The sequence below is a fragment of the Capsicum annuum genome, chromosome 11 (assembly GCF_002878395.1).
Source record: "Capsicum annuum cultivar UCD-10X-F1 chromosome 11, UCD10Xv1.1, whole genome shotgun sequence".
Taxonomy (NCBI): domain Eukaryota; kingdom Viridiplantae; phylum Streptophyta; class Magnoliopsida; order Solanales; family Solanaceae; genus Capsicum; species Capsicum annuum.
The window spans coordinates 69,875-92,971 of NC_061121.1; the positions used below are offsets into that span (position 1 = coordinate 69,875).

General features: G+C 31.5%; 1 long non-coding RNA gene and 1 pseudogene across 7 annotated transcripts; both read right to left on the reverse strand.

The window, feature by feature from the left end:
* Window positions 1-1,245: 1,245 nt before the first annotated feature.
* On the reverse strand, window positions 1,246-7,051 carry LOC107848560. 7 transcript variants are annotated; one of them, XR_007046556.1, is made up of 7 exons: window positions 6,902-7,051; window positions 5,511-5,621; window positions 4,667-4,904; window positions 3,477-3,811; window positions 3,237-3,306; window positions 2,642-2,657; window positions 1,246-1,467 (listed from the first exon to the last, which is right to left on the reverse strand). It is a non-coding gene; the product is annotated as an uncharacterized LOC107848560 (long non-coding RNA). The 7 variants fall into 7 exon arrangements; XR_007046553.1 differs by having other exon boundaries at window positions 2,564-2,657; XR_007046552.1 differs by lacking the exon at window positions 2,642-2,657.
* A 1,576-nt stretch (window positions 7,052-8,627) lies between these two features.
* Window positions 8,628-23,097, reverse strand: part of LOC107846819 — a 29,450-nt pseudogene continuing 14,980 nt past the window's right edge.

Consider the following 23,097-nt stretch of genomic DNA (forward strand, 5'->3'; position numbering starts at 1 on the left):
TGAATTCACTTGGGCTAATATGGGCTGGATCATTATTATGAATTAACTAGGCCCGATATTTATGGGCTGGATGTTTTTTATTAGTTTGGACCATAATTTTATTTAGGAAAACTAATTTAATAAATTCAATTAATTAAGAAAACATAAAATAAATTTGTATTTAATTTATTACTTAATATTAATGGTAGTATATTGCTTGAAACTACATGTGCCTATACATTTGCATCAGTCAATTTATTTTGATATTATAAATTTTTATTAGTTTAATTTGTAAAAAAATTTAAATATGTTAAATCAATAATCAAATTAATAAATTATTTTATCTATTTATTAATACTTAACAATTTGGATGACATTTAATTAATAATATAATATTCATAAATAATATAATATTAATTTATCTAAAATTTCGAATCACAGTTTAACCAAAAATCATAGAAGATGAATTTTAATTTCAGATATCTAAAAATATGAAAAGATTGATAATAATTAGTTGTTTTGTAAAAATTATATAAACATTAAGATAAATATTTATTAATAAGTATATGAATATGTATATGCATTATAATAAAATGAAAATTCACATTTCTATGATATACAATTTCTTGATAGTTTCATTTTTTGCACTCTCCTACATACACCTTTTTCAAAAAATTTATGTTATTTATGCTATTATAATTCTATTCATTTAAAAATTAAAAATAAAAACTTTATTCATTTAATTCATAGAATTATAATATTAATTTAATACGTACATGATCCGCGCATCGCGCGGGTAAATATACTAGTATTATTAAAAGGAGAGGACAAAGCCTCTCCATTTGGAAACATTACATTTTGACACATATTATTTTAGTTAATTAGTTAGGAAATAGTTGTTGCATTAGTTGCTTTATAAATTTCAAATGCAACTTTTCCGTTACTTTACAATTAAAAATTTCAAATTCAAATTATCAGATACTTCACAATTTTATACTTTCTGTTACTTTACAATTTTATAGTTTTTTTTTTTTTAAATTTCAACTTCAAATTATCAGCTACTCCACAATTTTATATTTTTAGTTCGAATGTTTGTAAGTTGGTTATAATTGTTACCCCTTTTACAGTGTAATATAATACACTTTACAAATACAAACTTCCTATACTACTTTTTATAGAACAAAATTGATTTTGAATTTGTTTTATGTAACTGTACTATTTTTTTATTTTTTTTATGATCATAACTATACTATTATCAATAACAACTTACAAGTGCAAAAATACACTGTTTATTACAAATCTCTTACTTGAAATTCTTATTACAAATCTCTTACTTGAAATTCACATTCATTAAATCAAAATTCAAATCAAATCAAATTAAATCACATAAATTGCTTATACATTTAGTATATTGGCATCACTTCAAGCAAAATTTGATTATGATGCAACCTCCTCATTCAACCATATGTTATCATTTACAATATCCATCTGCATTGAATTGTAAACAAATCCAAATGTTAGTAATTCATTGTTGCATTTTTAAAAAAAAAAAAAAAAATTCAAACTTTCAAACTTATACACTTAACTAAGTAGCAAATATAAACGAGTTAATTTGTTTAATTAAAAATTTCATATTTATATCTATATCTATATACTCTTAATAACAAAAGGTGCAGCTCTCTCATTCACCCAAATGTCATCCTTTAAAATATCCATTGCTTTTATTATTTTTTAATTAATTTTAAATAATTAAGTTTTAATTTTAAACAATAACTAAAAAGATGAAAAATATGTAAAAGTTTAACAACTTCTATAAACTAACAACAAAAAACTGTAAATTTAATTTCAGTTAAACTATAACAATTGAATGATAAGTTAATTTCAATAAATAAATATAAATATTTCTGTAGTAAAAGCAATGTATCGGTTTGGTAAATATTTTAAAAATTTAAAGTTTAAAACTTACCACACTCTAACATTTGGACCCTTATTTCAAAAAGGAAAAAAGCAAAAACAAACTAAAATGAATAGTTGTTATGTTAGTTATTTTTAATATATATATATATATTAGTTGTTATGTTAGTTATTTTTAAACATTCAAATTCAAATTTACAATTACATTATCTTTTAATTTTTTTTAAAACAGATAAATACAATTAAAGATCAGTTATGACATCAAAAATTTACATACAGTTATAACATAAAAAATTTACATTCTTTTAAGTTGTATTTGTAATTGTAAAAAAAATATCGTAAAACTAAGGTATCAAAAATATTAACTAATTTATATAGTGTACTCTTTTTATTCCATAAGTACTAACGTAGCAAATATAAAAAATAATTTATAGAGTTAACTCTTTTTATTCAATAAGTTACCAAGGTATATTATAACTCTTTTATCAACATCTTATTTATCCATTTATCCACTGCTCAACGGAATCCTACCTATTTCACAACTATCATTAATCTTATCCTCAATTGTTAAATGCCCTTATTTTTCATCCCCTTCATCTATAAATTCAATTCATCTTCCGTTGTAACCACTGATTCCTCCGTATACCACTACAACTCTAACGGCCCTTACCGTTGTCTACAGAAACCTTGAAATGTTAATGTAACCAATGATTTCTTCTTAAACGACTTCTATACTTTAAATCCTTACCACAATCTGCATATACCTGCATACATCAAATATTAATGTTATCACTGATTCCTTCATAAACTACTTCAATTCATTTAATCCTTACCACAATCTACATATACTTTCATTCTCTATAAAAAATGTTAAAGACTTCATCAATGACTTAACAATCACTAAAATGTAGTGGAAGTTAAAGATCTTGGTTGTTTGGCTATGGAAAGTGAAAGCTCGCTTTAATCCTGACGCTGTTACGCAATTGAAATAGTACTTCAGGATAAAAAGGTATTAAATTTTGTTTACAATTGTTCATATTTCTTATACTCAGATTGTTTCCATTGTTTATAAACCTATTCTACAGTTTAAAAATATCTTTCTGTTTGTTGCTACTACTTTAAGATGTATTTGTTTTCACTGTTTTCGGGGTGACAGGATACAGGCTTCTAATGTAGTTTAGTGCTTAAACAATTCAAATCAAAAATCAAAGAGCATGAATTATATTTTATTCAGACAGTCAAGTTTCAGCCGAAAAAAAGAAGAAAAAATAGAAGTCAAATGATGCAAATTATAGTACACTATGCTCAAAGAAAAATGACCTTTGAATGAAATGTCGACTTACCTGGTATGGTTGGATAATCCACGACCCATAGAATCATTTTTGTTGTGCATCCTTTCTTGAACAATTCACCCTGTGTAAATGCAGAAAATAAGTGTATGTTATGGAAGCTTTTAATAGGTATTTATATATATGTGAACTCTCTCAAAGGCATGGGGTAGACTTAGACATTACCACACATTATGTGGTATAGCAAGCAATACGAAGGAAGCAACATGTGACAACTAAAGATTTGGTAAGTACCTGCAATTTTCAAGGTTCATTCATTTCTTTGCTAGCATATATTTGAGCCTTCTTGGTTTAACAACGACAATGTACACTCTCTTCTTCACAATTTCAATTTGGGGCTTCATATCAACTCCATCAATATACATCAAAGGCCTCAGTGTCTTGCAAGCTCTTAAGCTAGACATACAATCAAATCAAGTGGTTCTTCACCGGGAGCAATAGGCATCATAACCTCTTCCGGCAAATCCACCATGATAAGTGGCAAAACAAAACCGAGGTCTTTCCATAACTTATTACTATCTTTAAACTTTGAAATCTTCTTTATTACAGCATGCTTTCATATATTCTAGCTGCAATAAATGTGGCTTTCCTATAGTTATAAGTTCTCTTTACAGTTTATAACTAACAAAGTCAATCGTGAAAACTGCTCCTATTTCTATTAATAAAACCCAGCAAAATAAGTACAGAAAGTTAATTTAATTTATATGTAAGAGCATGTTGCTGTAACAGGTCGTATACCTCTTAAGAATTACTCCAGAATTATAGACTCATTTTCATTTTCAACTGTTGACTGAAAAGATAACAATTTGATATAATCAACGGTAAAAAAAAAAAGATTCATTAGCAGGCAAGAAGAGTTACACATCAGGCTGGACATGTAACAAACAATGAAATTATCTAGATAACTATTTCCATTAGACAGGAAGACATGACCACAAAAATCAAATTGAAATAATAGACAACGTGATCGAAACATTTTTGTAGTTTAACCTTGAAGTCTTATTTACATTCAACAATTTAAAACCCAAACACTAAATATGCAAATGAGATATTAGCACCTACAAGAATTAAGACATGGCAACACAGTTCTGGGGAAAAAATTATCCTTGAATCTGCATATTCTACACCCATATGATCTCAAAATCTGAAGTAATTAAATCCGAATACACTATAATTTATTCACCAGCCATGGGCTAAATCTACATTCTTTCACTGGCTAAAGATACATATCAACATATTCTGTAAAAGCATTCACATTTTAGCTTTGGTTTAAGCATTCTATTAACCAACACACATAATCTGAACTACAAGTGAATATATATTCTATAATTTGTCATCATAAATTTGTCCATGTTTGAGTAACAAACATTATATCCAAGAACTCTAGAAAATCTGGCTAAGTTTTACTAAGACATAGTTCTTACCATTAATCAGTCAACTCACGTTCAGTTTTTGAATTCTTAACCTTTCTCATCAGAACAATGATAGGATGAATTTGGATTTCTTGATTCCAGTTAATAAAATAGAAATAAGCCCAATTTCTTTACCGCAATAAGAGAAGCACACCTGCCTCAGATGGGAGACGTGTTAAATAGTTAAGTGCAATATGAAGTTGTCTCATACTGGTCCAAGTGCCGATTTCTTTTGGGCAATGTTGCTATGCTGCATACCAAGAAGAAGATTAGTAGATACAATCATATAAGAAATCTTTAGTCGAAATAATGACATATGATAAATGGTTGAGGTTGGTAAATAGAGTAAGCCGTATTAGAAAATAAAATTGTAACACGAAACAACATCTAAATGCCACTGATCAAAATAATTTAATACCATGAATTTTGTGAATGAAGGATACGCGGCTTTATACTACTCACTGATATACTTCAGTTTTCATATTATAATTTTACCAAAACAATCCAATAAATTAGAACTATGACACTGCGTCCCTCACACTCAAATGTACCTACATATTTGGTGTACCCATCAGTTAATGGTGCAGAAAATAATGTGTGAACTTTAAGAATCTCATTAAACTTGAAGAGTAGTATGCTGATGAAGGAAATATCTGGTACTTACTGGTTTTCGTTCAGTGAAATAAACACAAGATTCTTTAGAGAAGCTATCTCTTCCAGCTTAATGAATTATCCATGATTTTATTTCCATTATGAATCAATTTATGGTAAGCAGAACACTACCGAAACAAAATTTCTTCCTAACAGTGAAAATATCACAATTTAAAAGATATGTAAAGGAGTCAGCTCTACTGACCTAAAGAGAACTCAAGTTATTATTTGTGGCAGGAAGACGCTGTATTGAGCCGTGGCTGAGATCAAGGACTCTAGCAGAACATCCACAGGTCAATAGTTCATTAGGCAGGGCCTATCAACTTCCAATAAGTAATGAGAACAATATCTTCAAGAGGTAGAAAAAGTAAAATAATTGGCTAGCAACGTAGTTTAAGGACGTACATAATACTATTTACAATTTAACAGAAGTAGATAAATGACCCTTGCCCAATAGAAGGAATCAAACTTGATTCTACTAGATGGCTAAGATAAGTTTACCATTTGACCATAGTTATAATGACAAATTAAAAACACAATCAAATTGACATCAAAGTGACTATATTGGATGGACCAAGTAGGCTTAGGCCTGCTTACAAATTTTTGCAATGGTGGGCATGCCATCTACAATTCTTAGACATTGTAGAAGAATAATGGAGGCATGATATTGAGGGATGTAAAATGTTCATAGTGGTAAAGAAGTTGAAGTATTTAAAGACGAGATTGAGAAGACTAAATGGGCAAACAATTCAAGAACATTATCACAGAAGCAAATGACAAAAGGGTTGCTTTTGCACAAGCCCAGGCTTCATTGAACCTATAACCATTGGACAAAAGTTTACAAGCTCAAAAAAGGAACAACACCAAAAGTTCAGAAGGTCATCATACTTGGCTAAGATATTAGTAGATATGACTTATTAGATGTCATGCAATCATGAAAACAAGATTAAAGGAACAAGAAAATATCATTAACATCATTATACAGCTTCAAATATTATATTAATCAAAAAATTTTATTTTATTCTATATTTTTATCAAGCTTAACTGCATCAGATCTCCAATTTCACTTGCATGGTCTAATTAAAGAGGAATTTTTTTTTTTACATTGATAAGAGAGCATACCAGACATTATAAAGACCATGAAATCAGATAATTACTGGCATAAAAAAAGATTATTTTTCAACATCTACTAAAAATTCAACAACATAAATCATAGATTTCAATTGCATGATCAAATTAAAATTTAAAAAAATCACAAATAGAGGAGAATTTATCAGACTTTACAGAGACTAAATCAATTATTGACGTATGATTGGGGTTTATTTTTCTACATCTACTACAAATTCAACAATTAATAAACCACAGATTTCACTTGGATGTTCAAATCTACAAAAAGAAAAAGAAAAACACAGTAAAAGGAGAACTTACTAGACATTTCGGAGACCAAAATCAAATACCAACCAACATAAATGGAGATTATTTTCAAAGATCTATACAAATTTAACAATAAATAACACGGAATGATTTGAAGAATCCAACAAGAAACAAGTCGGAAAGCTTCGAAAAAACTAAGTAAGAAAAAAGAAATGCTTGGACCTTTCAGCAGCTATTTTTTGTTCCAAAGTGGAGTTTGGAAATTGTGATGAAGGTGAATAGGCAACTTCTCAAATTTTCTGGACGAAAAAAATGCTAACGAGGAGTACTTGCCAAATCTAGATTAATCTATATAGATATAATATTTTTTAATATATTTTATCCTTTGAGATGGACTTTTTTATACAGATATTTATTATATGGGCTGGTATTTACATACTCCGTATTACTTTTGGATCATTCAATTAAATCATTTACTTGAAGAATAAACATTGTAATATATTATTTATTTTAAGAAAATAAAAATACACAGATGCAAATACACCTCTATATAATTAAATCTAACGTTTTAACCTTACCATTATTTAACCTTTCTCTAGAATTTTTTTTAATGTACTTAATCATAAAATATAAAAAATATCATTACATTCAATATGAAAATACTAAAATTCTAAATAATTAATTTAAAGATATTTTAATATTAATTAAAAATATAAATATGTCATTGAACTTACAAATATTAAATATTTTAATTCATATATTAAAAATATGCACATTTATGTAATTATTATAAATAATTTTAATCCATCTATGTCACTATCTTTATAAATAGTTCATTTTCACTATTCCATTTAATGGTATTTAATGTCATAAATGACTAAAAAAATTGAATAAAAATTTAATGATCAATTCTATGTCAACAATTTCAAAACGAAATTTTAGTTACATCCGTTCCCCTATTATTTTTAAATCAAATAACAATTTCTAATCAAATCCAAATAATTTAATTCTACTCCCTCAGTTTCGTTTTATTTGACTCTCTTTCTAAAAGTATTTATTTTAATTTAATTATCCTTTTGATGATATCAATAGTATTTTATTATGTTCTTCAAATATTACGCCCAACATTAAATGACTAAACAAAGTATATTTACTTAAATATAAATTTTAAAAACTCAATTAATGAGGCTAATTTGGTAAAATAAACCTCTAATAAATACTTTCTTAAGGAGAGTGTCAAGTTCAAAAGGACCAACTATTTTTAAACGAAGAGAGTATTATATTATACATAAATGTACAATTATTTATTACATGATAGTAAGCCGTTACAATCTATAATTATTTAAAATAATACATTATTTACCCGCGTGATGCGCGGGTACGTATACTAATTTTAAGTAATAATTGAAAGTTAAGGTGTTGTTTTAAGTAATTTTTCCTTTAAAAAATCTAAGTATAAAAAAGAATTATCCACTTTTTATTAAAAATATTTTAGAACTTTGAATTAAATGACTCAAATCTTCATATTAATAATATAAATTTTTTACAACAATATCAAGTTAATATAATGCAAACCAATAATGACTTAACATTTTATTATTTATAATTAATCCTTACTTTTATAATAATAATCATATTAATAATAATAATATTAAAACATTTAATGTCTTTTAATAATACTAGAATTTCTATTAAAATTTGAATTTAGCCCACTTATTTAATACCCTTGCAACTGAATGATCAAAAACATTTTGCATACTTGCAAAACAATGAGCTACAGAAGAACAAATCAATCAAGCTAAAAACTAGAAAAACTAAACGAGTTATACACTCTTTATACAAAGTACATATAATCTTTACCCACACAAATAAGGGGTATGAAGGAAGTTAAGTCTGAAAGAAAAAGAATACCAAAATTCATCAAAGGATTCGAATATGTGACCAAAAATTAAGAAAAGAAAAGAGAAAAAAAAGTAAAAAACTTAAATGTCAATGAAGTTATCAACTATTCTCTTTCAATCAATTACCTGCCAAATTTTTCTTCGCGGTCCATCTCTTCCTGCACGCATCTATTGCCTCCAGCTTCATTCTTGCGAGTTCTTGAAAGCATTGTTGATATTGTGACTCAATTGTATCAAGCTCCAACTTTAACTCGGGGTTGTCCAGATCATCTTTCTCTACTAACGATAAAAATGAACAATTGTTGGATAATGTCATGCATTTAGAATCTTTATCTGTATCCGTCAAGGTCACCTCCAGATTCAGATTCTTTTCAAATTCATTTGATAATATGCAGTCTACATAATCGCCACCATTTCGATGTGACTTACCTTCATGATGAAATAAGCCCGTGAACTCTAGCTCTGATAAGTATCCACTAGAACCTTTAGAGATTAAATTTGCACATGTAAAGTAGTCGCCAAATCCAAATGAATTCGAAGAATCATTGTGAAATTCAAGCATTACAGGTTGATAATCCATGAACAATGAAGAAGAAAGGACAGATTGTAGTTGGGAATTTATTCTTCATCGTCTGTACATTACAACATTGCAGCTATTTATATACTTGAGCTAAGATACTGAGCTCATTTCCAGCTTAGTGATAGCTCATCATAACTGACTAACCACTTGCCTAACAACCTCTAAAAACTTGTTATTGCTAACTGACTAACAATCGAGAAGCTTCCAAAACCTTCCATCCAATGGAACAGTTAGTGTTATGTGGTTCTATACAGTGTGTATCATATCTTGAGCTCATACTTTGAGCTTGGATCAGTAGTTAAAATAGGCCTCCTCAAGCTACAGGGTGCAATATATTCAGCACACCAAGCTTGCCTAATAAATGAGCATGTTGGGCTTGGCTTAGTCCCTTGGTAAGAAGGTCAGCCACCTGGTCATGAGTGTGAACATGTATAGCTTGTATCAGTCCACTTTAGATCTTGTCCCTGATGAAATGGCATTCAATCTTTATGTGTTTTGTCCTCTCATGAATCACAGGATTGTTGGCCAATTGAATTGCTGAATTGCTGTCACTAAAGACTGATATGGGCAAGGTAATGGAAACCTTGAGTTCCTGGAGCAAACCAACCAACCAAGTTATCTCTGAAACTGATGAAGCCATGCTTCTGTACTCAGCTTCAGCAGAGCTCCTGGAAATAGTATGTTGTTTCTTGGACTTCCAAGAAATTAAAGATTCACCAAAATGAACTGCATAGCCAATAACTGATCACCTGGTGTTGGGACAAGCAACCCAATCCAAGTCACACCAGCAATTTGGAGTGGTAGAATGCTCAGCCTTTACCCAGATTCCTTTACCCTAATAGCAGTTTCCCAGTGTGATCTCTTGGGATGTTGCATAAACTGGCTGAGAGTGTGCACGGCAAAACTAATATCTGATCTTATAATAGTGGCATACATGAGTTTACCCACTAGTCTTTAATAAGAAGAAGCATCAGACAACAAATCATCACCTTGTGCACCTGTGGCTTGATCATACTCAAGTGATGTTAACCTTACATTGGATTCTAAGGGAGTGATTGCAGGTTTTGAACCACTAAGACCAGTATCTGAAATTAATTCTAGGAAATACTTATTTTTGTTTAATATCACCCCTGAAGTGGATCTGAGGACTTCAATACCTAAGAAGTATTTGAGATTCCTCAAGTTATTCATCTTGAAATGCTGATGTAACTTGTCTTTTGTTGTATCAATCAATGCTGCATTGCTTCCAATAAGGAGTAGGTCATCAACATATAAAAGAACTACTACTGTGTTATCACCTTGATGTAGAATGAAGAGAGAATAGCCATGAGCACTCTGAGTGAATCCAGTATCAAGAAAAACATGATTCAGTTTCAGGTTCCATTGTCTGGAAGCCTGCTTAAGGCTATACAAAGACTTGAGCAACTTGCAAACTTTGTGCTCTGCTTGGCTTCTGAAACCTTCTGGCAGCTCCATGTACACTTTCTCTTCAAGATCCCTTTGTAAAAATGCGTTATAGACATCCATTTGATAAAGAGGCCATCCTCTAGATACTGCTACACCAATCACACTCCTGACAGTAACTAGTTTTGCCACTGGTGAATATATTTCATGATAATCTAGCCCTTCTTGTTGGCTATATCCCTTGTCCACTAATCTTGCTTTGAACCTTTCCACTTTACCATTTGTAAGATATTTAATCTTGTATATCCATTTGGAACCAACAGTGTTTTTTTCTTTGGGCAGGTCAACAATGGTCCATTTGTTATTGGCCTCCAATGCTTGGATTTCTAACTTCATAGCTTCCACCCATCTTTCATCTTTTATAGCTTGTTTAAAGTGTTGAGGCTCAGTCAGAGTGGAGAACTTTAACAAGTACCACTAATATGCAGGTTTCAGTTTACTGTTAGATAGGTTGTTGGCTAAGGGGTGCTTGCATCTCTGGGCTTTTGAAGTGTCAACATAATCATGCATCCACACAGGTGTCCTGCTTGTTCTTGTTGGTTTACTAGAAGAGGGTTGAGGTAGGGAACGTTCATCTTGAAATATTTCTTCATGAGTGGTGTCAGGTGAAACAGCACCAGGTACTACAAAATTCGAAGAAGCTTATGTCAGAGAAGCCTCAGCTTGGCAATCAGCTTCAATATTTGCATCAGAGAAAGGTACATCAGGTGGTGCAGCATCAGCAAAATCAGCATCATCAACGTGAATATCCTCTAAAGGAACATCAGAACCAACTTCATTATCTGTGGATAACAGGAAGTCATTGATGTCTTCATCAGTTTTAGAAGCATTTGGATGCTGTAATTTTGCTTATGATGGATCAAAGGGGAATGAATCTTCATGAAACACAACTTCCCTACTCACTAATAGTCTTTTTGAGTGGATGTCCAGTAGCAAGTAACCCTTTTAAGACTCTGAATATCCTACTAACATGGCAGGTTTAGCTGTTTCAGAGAACTTGTCACTTCTAGGGACAACAGTCACATAACACTGACATCCAAACACCTTCAAATGAGATAGCTTGGGATCCTTGGAGAATAACAACTGATATGGGATCTTACAACTCAAGACTGAGGTTGGTAACCTGTTCATAATATATACTGCAGCTTTCATACATAATCCCTAATACTTGATGGGTAAGTGGGACTGAAACTTAAGAGCTCTAGCTATATTTAATATGTGCTTGTGCTTTCTCTCAACCACTCTATTTTGTTGTGGAGTGTGAGGACAGCTAGTCTGATGTAGAATACCTAGAGACTGAAATAACGTGTGACATTGAGTATCAACTCAGTCCCATTATCAGATCTAATAGCCTTTATCACCACTTCAAACTGTGTTCAAATCATGGATATGAATGTCTTAATAGCTACTATGGTCTCAGATTTTTGCTGCAACAGATGAACCCAAGTATATCTACTACAGTCATCAACCATAGTCAAGAAATAACATTTATTATCAAATGTAGATGTTCTATAAGGACCCCATAAATCCATATTTACAAGTTTAAAACATGCAGAATATTTAGTAGTACTTATGGAAAATGACATTCTTGTTTGTTTAGCTAGTGGACATACAGTGCATTTATTCAATATATTTACATCACTATGATTCATCAAAATGTCTAAGTATCTTAAAACCTAAGGAGCTGGGTTCCCAAGTCTTTGGTGCCACAGTCTACAATTGGGAACAATATCTTCTGTAATGAATCTGCTATGTTTTGGTCCTACATGATCAGTATTATTGTTGACACCCAATTTTGGCTTTCCTTTTCATAAAATTAATCTCTCGATGCTTAGAATTTTTGAATTTTTTTTCTTTTTTCTTCTTCAAAATATGTTTCAACGTTAACAATTTGAAAATGATATTTTTTTTACTAATATCTCATCTCACAAATTTAATAATAAATAAATAAATAAATAAATAAATTTTAAATTATCATTTCACTATTTTATTTTATTTTTTAAAAAATGAATAAACAAACATATGTTAGCATATTAACAAAATATTTACTATATTATTATATTTTTTTTGCAATATTTACACTAGTTTTTATTTAATTTTATATATATATATATATATATATATATATATATATATATATATATATATATAACTTTTTGAGAAAATTAATAAGCATCGATGAATTAGTCAAGTTGAAATGGATCGACGAGAATTAGATAAATTCATTGATCCGATTGGGCCAAATTCTTTAATTAAATTTAGCCCTTTAAAATGTTGGAAAACCAGCCCCAAAACTCATTTTACTAGCCCAAACCAAACCCCCTGGCCCAGCTCACCTTACAACATCAAACAACAGCAACATCAGCAATATGACCAATACAATCCTAAAAATCCTCTCTTCACGTGAAAGTCCACCAAAAACTTTAACTTTTGCAGAGCCCATAACCTTTGAAAAGGAAAACTTTGGTGCTCATTTTCCTTCTTCCTCTTTTTTCTGTTTGATTTGAATTTTGAATTTTGTGATACTTGAAGAAGTCGTTACAACCTTTTTTCCACTAAAAGGGGAGTTTTCTTCACAATGAAAGGGTGAAGAGAGATCAATTTGCCAGGGCCTGCTATTTTTTCCTTGTTTAATTGAAGTTCGAGTCTTTGAGTTGAAGCGCTAGTTCGTTTCTCCACACACGGTCAGTAATCGCCTTCATCTTCACATTTTTTGTTTCAGTTTTTTTTTAGAAATAAAATACGATTGTTTATAGCTTCTTGTCATTTATCTCAACTCTGCCTATCTGGATCCGTTTGCTTATTCTATTTATTTTAGGGCTATGCACGAAAATGGTTGATAAGAATTAATGTTATTTAAAAAAAAAAATTTGGTTAACTCATCCAATATCTATGTTCTAGTTCCGTATTTAGAGTTTATTTGGTGTCATTGTTGCTGTTGTTCTTATTTTAGTAAGATTGCCTCATTTTGATTTTTTTTTATGAATTAATTAATTTTAGGCCTTACTTGGTATGTTGTTGTTATCATCCTGGAATTTTATTTTGGTATTGTGGAGATTTTAAATATATCTTCAATGCTATCATCAATACTAAATACTCTCTCCATTTTATTTTAGTTGGCCCTATGAACTTAGTACTCCCATTAAGGAATAATTAATAGAATTTATTTTTATCAAATTAGCCTTATTAATTATGTTTTAAAAAAAACATAACTTTGAGTATTTATATTTGTTTAGTCATTTAATAATATTTGAAATATTTAACGAGAAAGGATTACGCTTAATTAAAGTATTATTATATTGTTATAAAATGTTAGGAGATATAAAGAAAAATGTTCTATTAGAAGTTATGCTATGAAAGGTTTTTAAAGGAAAGGGTATTTTATTTGATTTTCTCCAAAATTCATTATGTTTATCACTGTGGGAATACAATGGATTTTTTGTTGTTGTTGTTGTTGTGGAGTTTGACGGATAACATGTTTGAATATTATGATATGAGGTTTTTTTTTATGAGGCTGGTTCACGTGTTCCTTGACAAGGATTAAGTGAATGTTTTCCCCCGATGAATTGTTAGAAGTCTTATTAATTTACTTTCTTTTTCATGTTCATTTGGATTGAGTTGCCTGTTATATGAGACAAAAGCTGTTTACATCCCAAAATATTTATTTCCAAATGTTTGTTCCTAATAGGTATATGCTGATTTATTTTCGCGGTTTCATTAAAATTTCATATTCGAATATTCATGTGGCACGTATTTCTTTCCGTTCATTTTCCTTACAATTAGTTTGTCTCCTAATCTATATTTTTCTTATATTTTCATGTACACTCGGGAGTGTGTTTGGAGTCTCATGGCATGGCTCCATCTCCGTTCAAATCAGAGAAGCGAGCAAATTGCATTATGTATCTCCTTCTAGCAGTCTAGTGCATCCTTCCCTCTTTTCAAGCTTTACTCTTCTTCCGTAGAAACCTATTATTATTATTTCTTTTCTTTATTTAATATTTCGTGCACTATTATTTAAAAGTTGTGTTTTTATATGTTCTTATGTGATTTTGTGTAGCGAATTTTTATCGTTCCCTCTTCGCCCGTTAGATTTTAGACTTAGTATAATCACTAGACTTCGACATTTAATTTACATCATTAAACGTTTTAAAATTTGTAGGTTAAAAGATATATTTATAATAATGACCAAGTTTGTTAGAATCCTTATAATACTTCTTTAATACGAAATAGTAGCTTATCTTTAGAATAATATTAGTTTCTTATTAGGTAATAATTTGGAAATCCTTTAAATATAAATTTGTGGTAGATAGGCGTATTATTGCTAATTTGCTATTTTTAATAAAAAATGACATTTCGCAAGTCCCTTTTAAGTATTCCTCATAACAATAAAAAATATTTTATCGTAATAAATAATAAATTCTCAAGTCATTATATATTTAAAAAACTATATAATTTATCTATTCATGTATAGTAAGGTAAGTGACTTATTATTTTATAAAATTTGATAAATAAAAAAAAACAGAAGGGTCATCCTTTAGAATAAATTTTTATTTATTTTTAGTTAAAAGCTTTATTTTATTTTATTTTTATTTATGGCGAGGATGTTCTAAATTATTCCTAATCTTTATAATTAGCATATATTATCTTATAAAAGACAAAAAAATAATAATTTTTAATGCCTTATATATATCTTTTCTTAATTTAATATTTGATTTTCTTATCTAATCTAAGTTTGGTCGGTTAACCGTAGTTAGCGGATCCTTTAGGGCGCCTAATCCCTTCCCTTTAGGATAAATAGAATCCTTACCTAGAAATTTAGGTTTTGCAGACCTTAAAATGAAGTCATTATTTATTTTAATCACGTAGTTTGTAATAGGTGTCCTAATTCACCGTAGAACTAATTAGGTGGCAACTTCCTTAAATTTAACTCCGAAGTTTTTCAATAAGTTGTACACTATTTTGATCCGTGTTAAAATGGGTAACAATTATCTTTCCATTCTCCTTTAAGAACATACATTTCACCCTCCTGTCTACCAATCCCCTTCACCTTGCCATTGAAGAGGTCCTGAAATACACAGAAATCAGGATAAAAGGACACAAAGCATGACAGTTCCTTGGTTATCTTAGCAACAAACAACAAATTTAGTCTAAAATCAAGAACAAAGAGGACATCTTTGATCACATCATCTGTAAACATATAGGCTTCTCCAGTGTGAGAAATTATGACTTCATCATTTATTGGAAGGTGCAATTTGTCCAAGTGTCTTGAAACCAGGCTGGTGCTATCTTTGAACAAATGCCTATGGGCAGACACATGATGTGTAGCTCCTGAATCTATAATCCAACTGTCAGAACAAGCCTCGGATAAAAAACAAGTGGTAATACCTGTCATATTGACTTGTTTCATATCCTTAGTATCCTTGTTCAACATGTTCATGATTTGAATGTACTCTTTATCTGTGAATGTATGAGGTTTTGCCAGTGGTGCAGAATTCACATCATAACTGGAAATAGAAGCATCACCTGGTCCTACTACCATGCTTGCAGTTTGGGAAGACTTGCTACCAGTGCTAGTATAGTTGTTACCCCTATTATGTGGTGTGAAATTGTTACCACCAGCATTATGTGACCTGAAATTTGGAGGAGTATAACCTTGTTTTTGTTGCAGTTATCTTCTTGTATCCTAGTTTTAGTAGAACTCTATTTTGTATTTATTCTTGTACTTATCTATTAGATAGATATATGCTGTAATTCCACTCTATAAATACAGAAATATAGAATGAGCAAGGCTCACACTTTAACCCTTCACTTTATCTATTTCATCTTGGTATCAAAGCCTTAAACGATCCTTTCCATGGCTTCAGAAATTTCCTCATCTCAGACCGCCGCTGCCTCTGCTCAAACTGCCATAAATCAATCTTCTCTTGGACTTCTAAATCCCTCTCCAATAGTTTCCAATATCAAAGGTTTTTTATCCTATTGAATTGACATACGTCAACTACTTTACTTGGAAGAAAGTTTTTCTCACCATCCTTAAAAGTCACAATCTTCTTTCCTTAATAGATGGAACCATACCATGTCTACCACCAGAACACGCTAATTTCAGGCTATGGATTCAGTGTGATACTATTGCATTAAGTTGGATTAATGCAACCTCTCTTCAGCTGTTCTTGACACACTTTTGAACTATGCTTGTGAGACATCAAAACAAGCTTGGGACACCTTAGCCTCTCTATATTTAGATCAAGTCTCTTCCTCTATAATTCAACTCAAGTCTAAATTCCAAAACTTCAAAAAAGGGTCCCTTTCTATGGAGGATTATCTTCAAAAACTTCACTCGATTGCCTGCTCTCTCATAGCAATTGGTAAACCTGTAACTGATGATGATCTAATCACTCAAGCGCTGCAAGGATTACCTTCATCTTATCGTACCTTTGTGTCTGGATTAAATGCTACTGGCACACTTCCTTCCTTCATTGCATTACGACCACTCCTTCTTACTGAAGAAGCTCACATTAATGCAAATACTTCTGAAGAGTCAAATTCTCAAACCGCTTTGTTGGTGGCCACTCAAGGCAAGAACACTTCTAATTTATCATCATATGTTAATGGAAATCAGTCATATCAGTCATCTGTTAATGGAAATCAATTTGCAAAAGGACACTACAATGGACGAGGCCGTGGTATAAATAATAAGGGTCAACACGGTAGAAGCCGAGGTTACCAGAACTCTTCATGGTCTGGTTTCCAACAACAATCTCGGACTCCTTCCCATGGTACTGGTATTTTGGGTAAATCCCCTTTCTCTCCCGTTAAGCAATGTCAAATTTGTTTTCACTATAATTACACTGCGTTGGAGTGTAGAAATAGGTTCAATCATTCCTTTGTGGCTAACAATATTCCTCAATCATTTTCTGCCATGAATTTGGAGGAGGTTCAACCAACAGTTTGGTATCCAGACTCTGGGGCATCTGGACACATGACTCCTGATGCTTCTACTCTTACTTCTCACACTCCTTATTCTGGTTCTTCTCAAGTTATGGTTGGAGATGGTACTCTTCTCCCAATTAAATATATTGGCTCTTCTACTCTTTCAACAACCTCTAAACCTCTTCTTTTAAAGAACGTATTATATGTCCCATCCCTCACTAAAAATATACTTTCTATTCAACGCTTATGTGCTAATAATAATTATTTTATTCACTTTACTGACTCTGGTTGTTTAGTCAAGGACATGAAGACCGGAAGAAACATTACTCCACTGTAATAATTCTGGGTCCCTCTATCCTCTACGTGTCGCTCCATCCAGCTCTTCCAGCCTTGGTCTCTTTGTAAAAATTCTGCCTGCTTCACTTTGGCACCAGCATCTCGGACATCTTGGCCGAGAATCTCTTAGCTCTTTAGTTGTTAAAAAATTGATAAGTAGTACTTCTTCTATTAGCAATAATTCTTGTAATGATTTTAGTCAAGCAAACTCGAATGTCTTTTCCTTTATCCAGTACTAATGTAAGTTCTCCATTCGTTTTAATTCATTCAGATGTATGGCATGCTCCTATTATCTCAAATTCTGGATATTGTTACACTACAACCAAATTTGATTATTTAAGACAAATTATTTTGTCACTTATAAGTCATATTTCGTCGCAAAAGATTTAGCGTGACGAAAAAAATTTCGTCAATCAATCATCTCCAAAATTGGGTTGCTAAAAGTTGACAAAGACGATTTAGTGCTTCGTCGCTAAAAAAATTAAATTAGCTACAAAAAAAGAAAATCGTCTCCAAATGAATAACATTTATGACGAATCTGTTTGTCATAAAAGTATAATTTTTTTGTAGTTGATAATATGCTTTTGTCACTAAAAAGTTATCAATACCAACAAAATTTCATCGTCCCTAATTATTTAGTTCAATTGGCGACAACATTAATTGTCTCTAAAGTTATATATATTTCGTAGTTGAACAAATATATTTTCGTCACTATTGGCAACTTTTTGTATACAACAAAAAAATTAGTCCTTAAATGTATGAATCAGTGACAACTTTATTATTATAATAAAGGTTAATAATTTTGTAGTTAAATCTATCATTTTGTCACTAAAAATAGTATTTTTTATCGACGATGTAAAATCGTCACTAAATTATTATAATTACCGACAATTATGATTGTCATAAAATATAAAATTAATTTGTATCAAATAAAAAGGAAGATATTGAGACAAATACATTTGTCACTAAACATAATCAAACTTATGGCGAACTAGTTTATTTAGTGACGAAAATAATTGTCTTGAAAATTTTAATTTAATCATTGCTAAAAGTTAGCTTTGATAATAAAATCTATTGTCACCAATAACAAGAAAATGCTTAATTATTTCATATTGATATTATTTTTTAATTAGAATTGAATAAATTAAAAATAAAATTATAAAACATGTCAGATTGATAAAATTCACCCACAATCACACAATTATAAAAACTAAAATTGCATTTAAGGTAATATCTCCTTACAGAACAAAGAAAAATAAAATAAGTCCAACACAAAGGAAATCTAACTGAAATATAGTACTAAATATTACTATTCTAAAATAAGGTAGATATGTGGAGGTTTCTTCCAAAGTACCAATAACGTGTTTGCAATTGGTCTTCATTCAGCTCTCACTTTTACACCTGTGGAAAAGAGAAGAAAATTAAGATTGATGATGATGCTTTCTGATTTACAACAATAACATGCTCGATGTCTTCCCACAAAATGGGGTTTGGAGAGGATAGAGTGTTTATACTTTCCATAAGTTACTGACCTAAACTCTTGCACGCACTATATCAATCCTAATAAACCATTTTCCTAAAACTAGTATCATCCCCTTCATACGGTCATTATTTTCATAGCAGTAATTATCTAAAGTTCATGCATAGTGTCTAGTACTAAACATAATGGAAATAATTATCGTTTATTCTACACAAAGATATATTTTTTAAAGTAGATTCAAGAAATACTAGTCTATTAAAAGTTCATGAAACAAGCGATCTTAATCACTCGTCTATCTAATTACAACTTGTCAGCACGTTCTACTTCACAACATCATTATTACTTGTTCATTCACAATACATATTTTTTCTAAACTATGTTCTTAAAACTGCAAGTATCATAGGGTCCTTTCTTAAAAATCATAAAAATATAGCCTAAATCTGTCAATTTCTGACAACTTTATCCTTCCACTCACAATTTATACTAAATCTGTTAATTTCTGACTACTTTATCCTTCCACTCACAATTTATACTTACACTTTACTAACACATAACGTGCCATAAACCCCCAATTCAGGATAGATAATAGTATAACCAAAAACAAACATAAAAGCACACAAGAAGAATGCATAGTGTTTATAATAAGAAAATGTTGAGATTTGACTTAAAATGGTGCTTGCTCCCTGACTCTTGGTGTCAACTATTATTAGTAGAACTGCATATGCAGAAGGTTGAAATTGGTGGTACTTTCTGGCGGCTCTCCAGAAAAAGGAACAATTTATGCCTTGTTGGAAAAGAAAAAAGAAAAATCAAAATAAAAAACAAATTGAAGAAGAAAGAATACAAATTTTAATAGAAAATTTTCAAGGAAGAAGAAAGTTCGAGAAGACAAAAATGGTTCTATGGGAGATCACATTTGGAACAGCATATTTTTTGGGTCTAAAACGAACTTACAGGCTATTTTTGAAGATTCAGCGTAAGCTCATTAGTCCTAAATATCCCAGCCTTCGTGATTTCGCTCATAGGCGAACACAAGCTGCATTTGATGTGGCACTGACCATTTATCGCAAGGTACAGGAAAGAGATATTGAAGCTGGTTAGAACCTTGGTAATTGGATCCTTCGATGGCTTGACAAAATGAAGCCATCTGCTAATATTCGAGGTTCAAATAACAATGCAATCACGAGTGTATCTAAGCAGCTTACGAACTCATCGCACTCTCCCAATCCTGAAACTTTCCAGAAATATGGTGCTGGCAAGGACAAGGAATCCAGCAGCAGACATCTGTTTACCTCAGCTAGGAACACATGGCAGAAAGCTTACCCAACCATTTCCATGATGATTAAACCAAGAAGCCCAGCTGAAAAAAATATCCAATACAGGTAGTTCAACTCTATTTTGCCAAATAGTTTCAGTGCCATGAATCATGCCAAATATGGTTTTGAGGGAGTGATCTGACCGAATGTATTACAGTGGATTCAACGTATCTAATCCATTAACTACTTTGCTTCTTATTGGACTTTTCACTAGTGGAGCTGAACCCTCGAGAAAAGGCCTATCCAATACAAATAGCAGCTAACTAAATCAGTGTCATGGAAAATGAAGGTTCCGATTTTTAGTCGTTGTGGTTTCTATTTTCTTTCGGCCGGACCTAGTCCTTTCCAGTCAATATATGTAAAACTTCAATTTTAACAACTCTACCAGTAACATACCCATCAAGAACATGTTGGAATACGTTGGTGCACATAATTTATTTATTTAATAAAGAGAACTTAAATTGAACTTATCATATAAATTTATGTTACCTCTAAAATTGACGGCGATGGGCTAACAAGAAGTTGCATTTTCTTAAGCATTTCCTCTTGGCATGCTGCTACAGCATTCAATTGAGAATTTAATGCTTTGACCTGCGACTGTTGGTTTTGTATCTGTGATTATTGGCTTTCTACCACAGTTTCAGCTACATTTTATCGTTTCTGTAACTCATTTTGGGCACTAGCAGCTTCAAGTTTCGCCTTTTCGAAGAAATCTTCTAACTCTGCCGTTTTGTGTTTCCCTTGACCTTGTAGTATTAGGTTTAGGACCATAACCAAGACCTTTTATGTGCCCCGACTTTGTACTAAGTACAGTATCCACAATTTCACCAATAGTCATGGAGGACTCTCCAGAAGTATATAGAGCTTTCAAATCGTTCATGTTGTTCTGTATAAAATAATAACGCTTTTAACGGAGAAGACATGAAGAAGATTAATCAAATACATTCAATGGTATGTTACTAAAATATTAATTTTTTACATAATTAGTCTCAACTTCTTCGGATGACCATCTTTTTTCACTCGTGTAATGAGTATTCTTGTAGAACTCAATTCTGTCAGGCTCTACACCTTCAAATTACTTTTCACCACTGTTGTAACTTTAAACCAGAAGTTAACATCATCAAATCCAGCAATGATTTCATCATCAGCAGTGTTTAAAAAAGCTCTCCCACCTATTTATCCAGCAAGGCCAGCTCAGTCCTCTAAGCCTGAATTGCCTGCCAATGTATACAGAACAGCAACCCCAGTAACTCCAATAGTAATCCAAGTTCCTCCAAGTCAATATCATCAACAGTATTGCGGCCATTCCCTGGTTTCTCCTCTATCACAGCAAATGGCTGCTGTTTCTAATGGTACTGCTAATTAGGGCTATGAATATTCTCATCCTACGCATGACCAAGTGTTCTATACTCAACAAACAGCCGTACCACTTCCCTCTCTGTACCAAACTATGACTCCTACCACTGCGGTTTTTTTATCACAGGCTACAACACAGCTAGCTGCAGAGAATTCCATGACTCAGAACAGAAAATAAGGGTATTATAGTACCCTTATTTTTATAGTACGAAGTATATTATGGAAAAAAATGAGGGTATTATGGGATTCGTCACCCTACAACATGTTGCTGCTTTTGATGGGGCTAAGAACATACTTGTTTGTAGTGTCATAAGGTGAAATGAAGAACAATGTTGTAATTGCTTTCCATGTAGTTATTGACATCCTTTTGGTAATATAGTCTTAATATTAACAATGTTGTAATTGAGAGTGCGTACAGTGAGCTAATATCCATCTTTCTCTTAACAAATTTAATATGAATGAAAATTTTGAAGGTTAAATATTTTCTGTAACAACTTGACAAATAACTAAATAATATAATCCTAATAGACATTAGAGAGGCTGTTCGCAGGATGCGAAGGGGTAGGGCGACGAGGCCTAATGAGATACCTGTGGATTTTTGGAAGTTTTCTGGCGAGGCTGGTTTAAGGTGGTTGACTGGATTGTTTAACAGAATTTTCAAGACGGCAAAAATGCCCGAGGCTTGGAGGTGGAGTACTATGATCCCTCTTTATAAATACAAGGGTGACATTCAGAGTTGCAATAACTATAGGGGTATTAAGTTATTGAGTCACTCTATGAAGATTTGGGAGAGAGTGGTCGAGGTGAGGTTGAGACGGATAGTGTCTATTTCGGAGAACCAGTTTGGATTTATGCCTGGCCGCTTGACGACAGAGACAATTCACCTGGTACGGAGGCTGGTGGAACAGTATAGGGAAAGGAAGAAGGACCTGCACATAGTGTTTATCGATTTGGAGAAGGCATACGACAAAGTCCCCAGGGAGGTGCTTTGGAGATTCTTGGAGGTGAGTGGAGTCCCGGTGACATATATCAGAGCAATTAAGGACATGTATGAT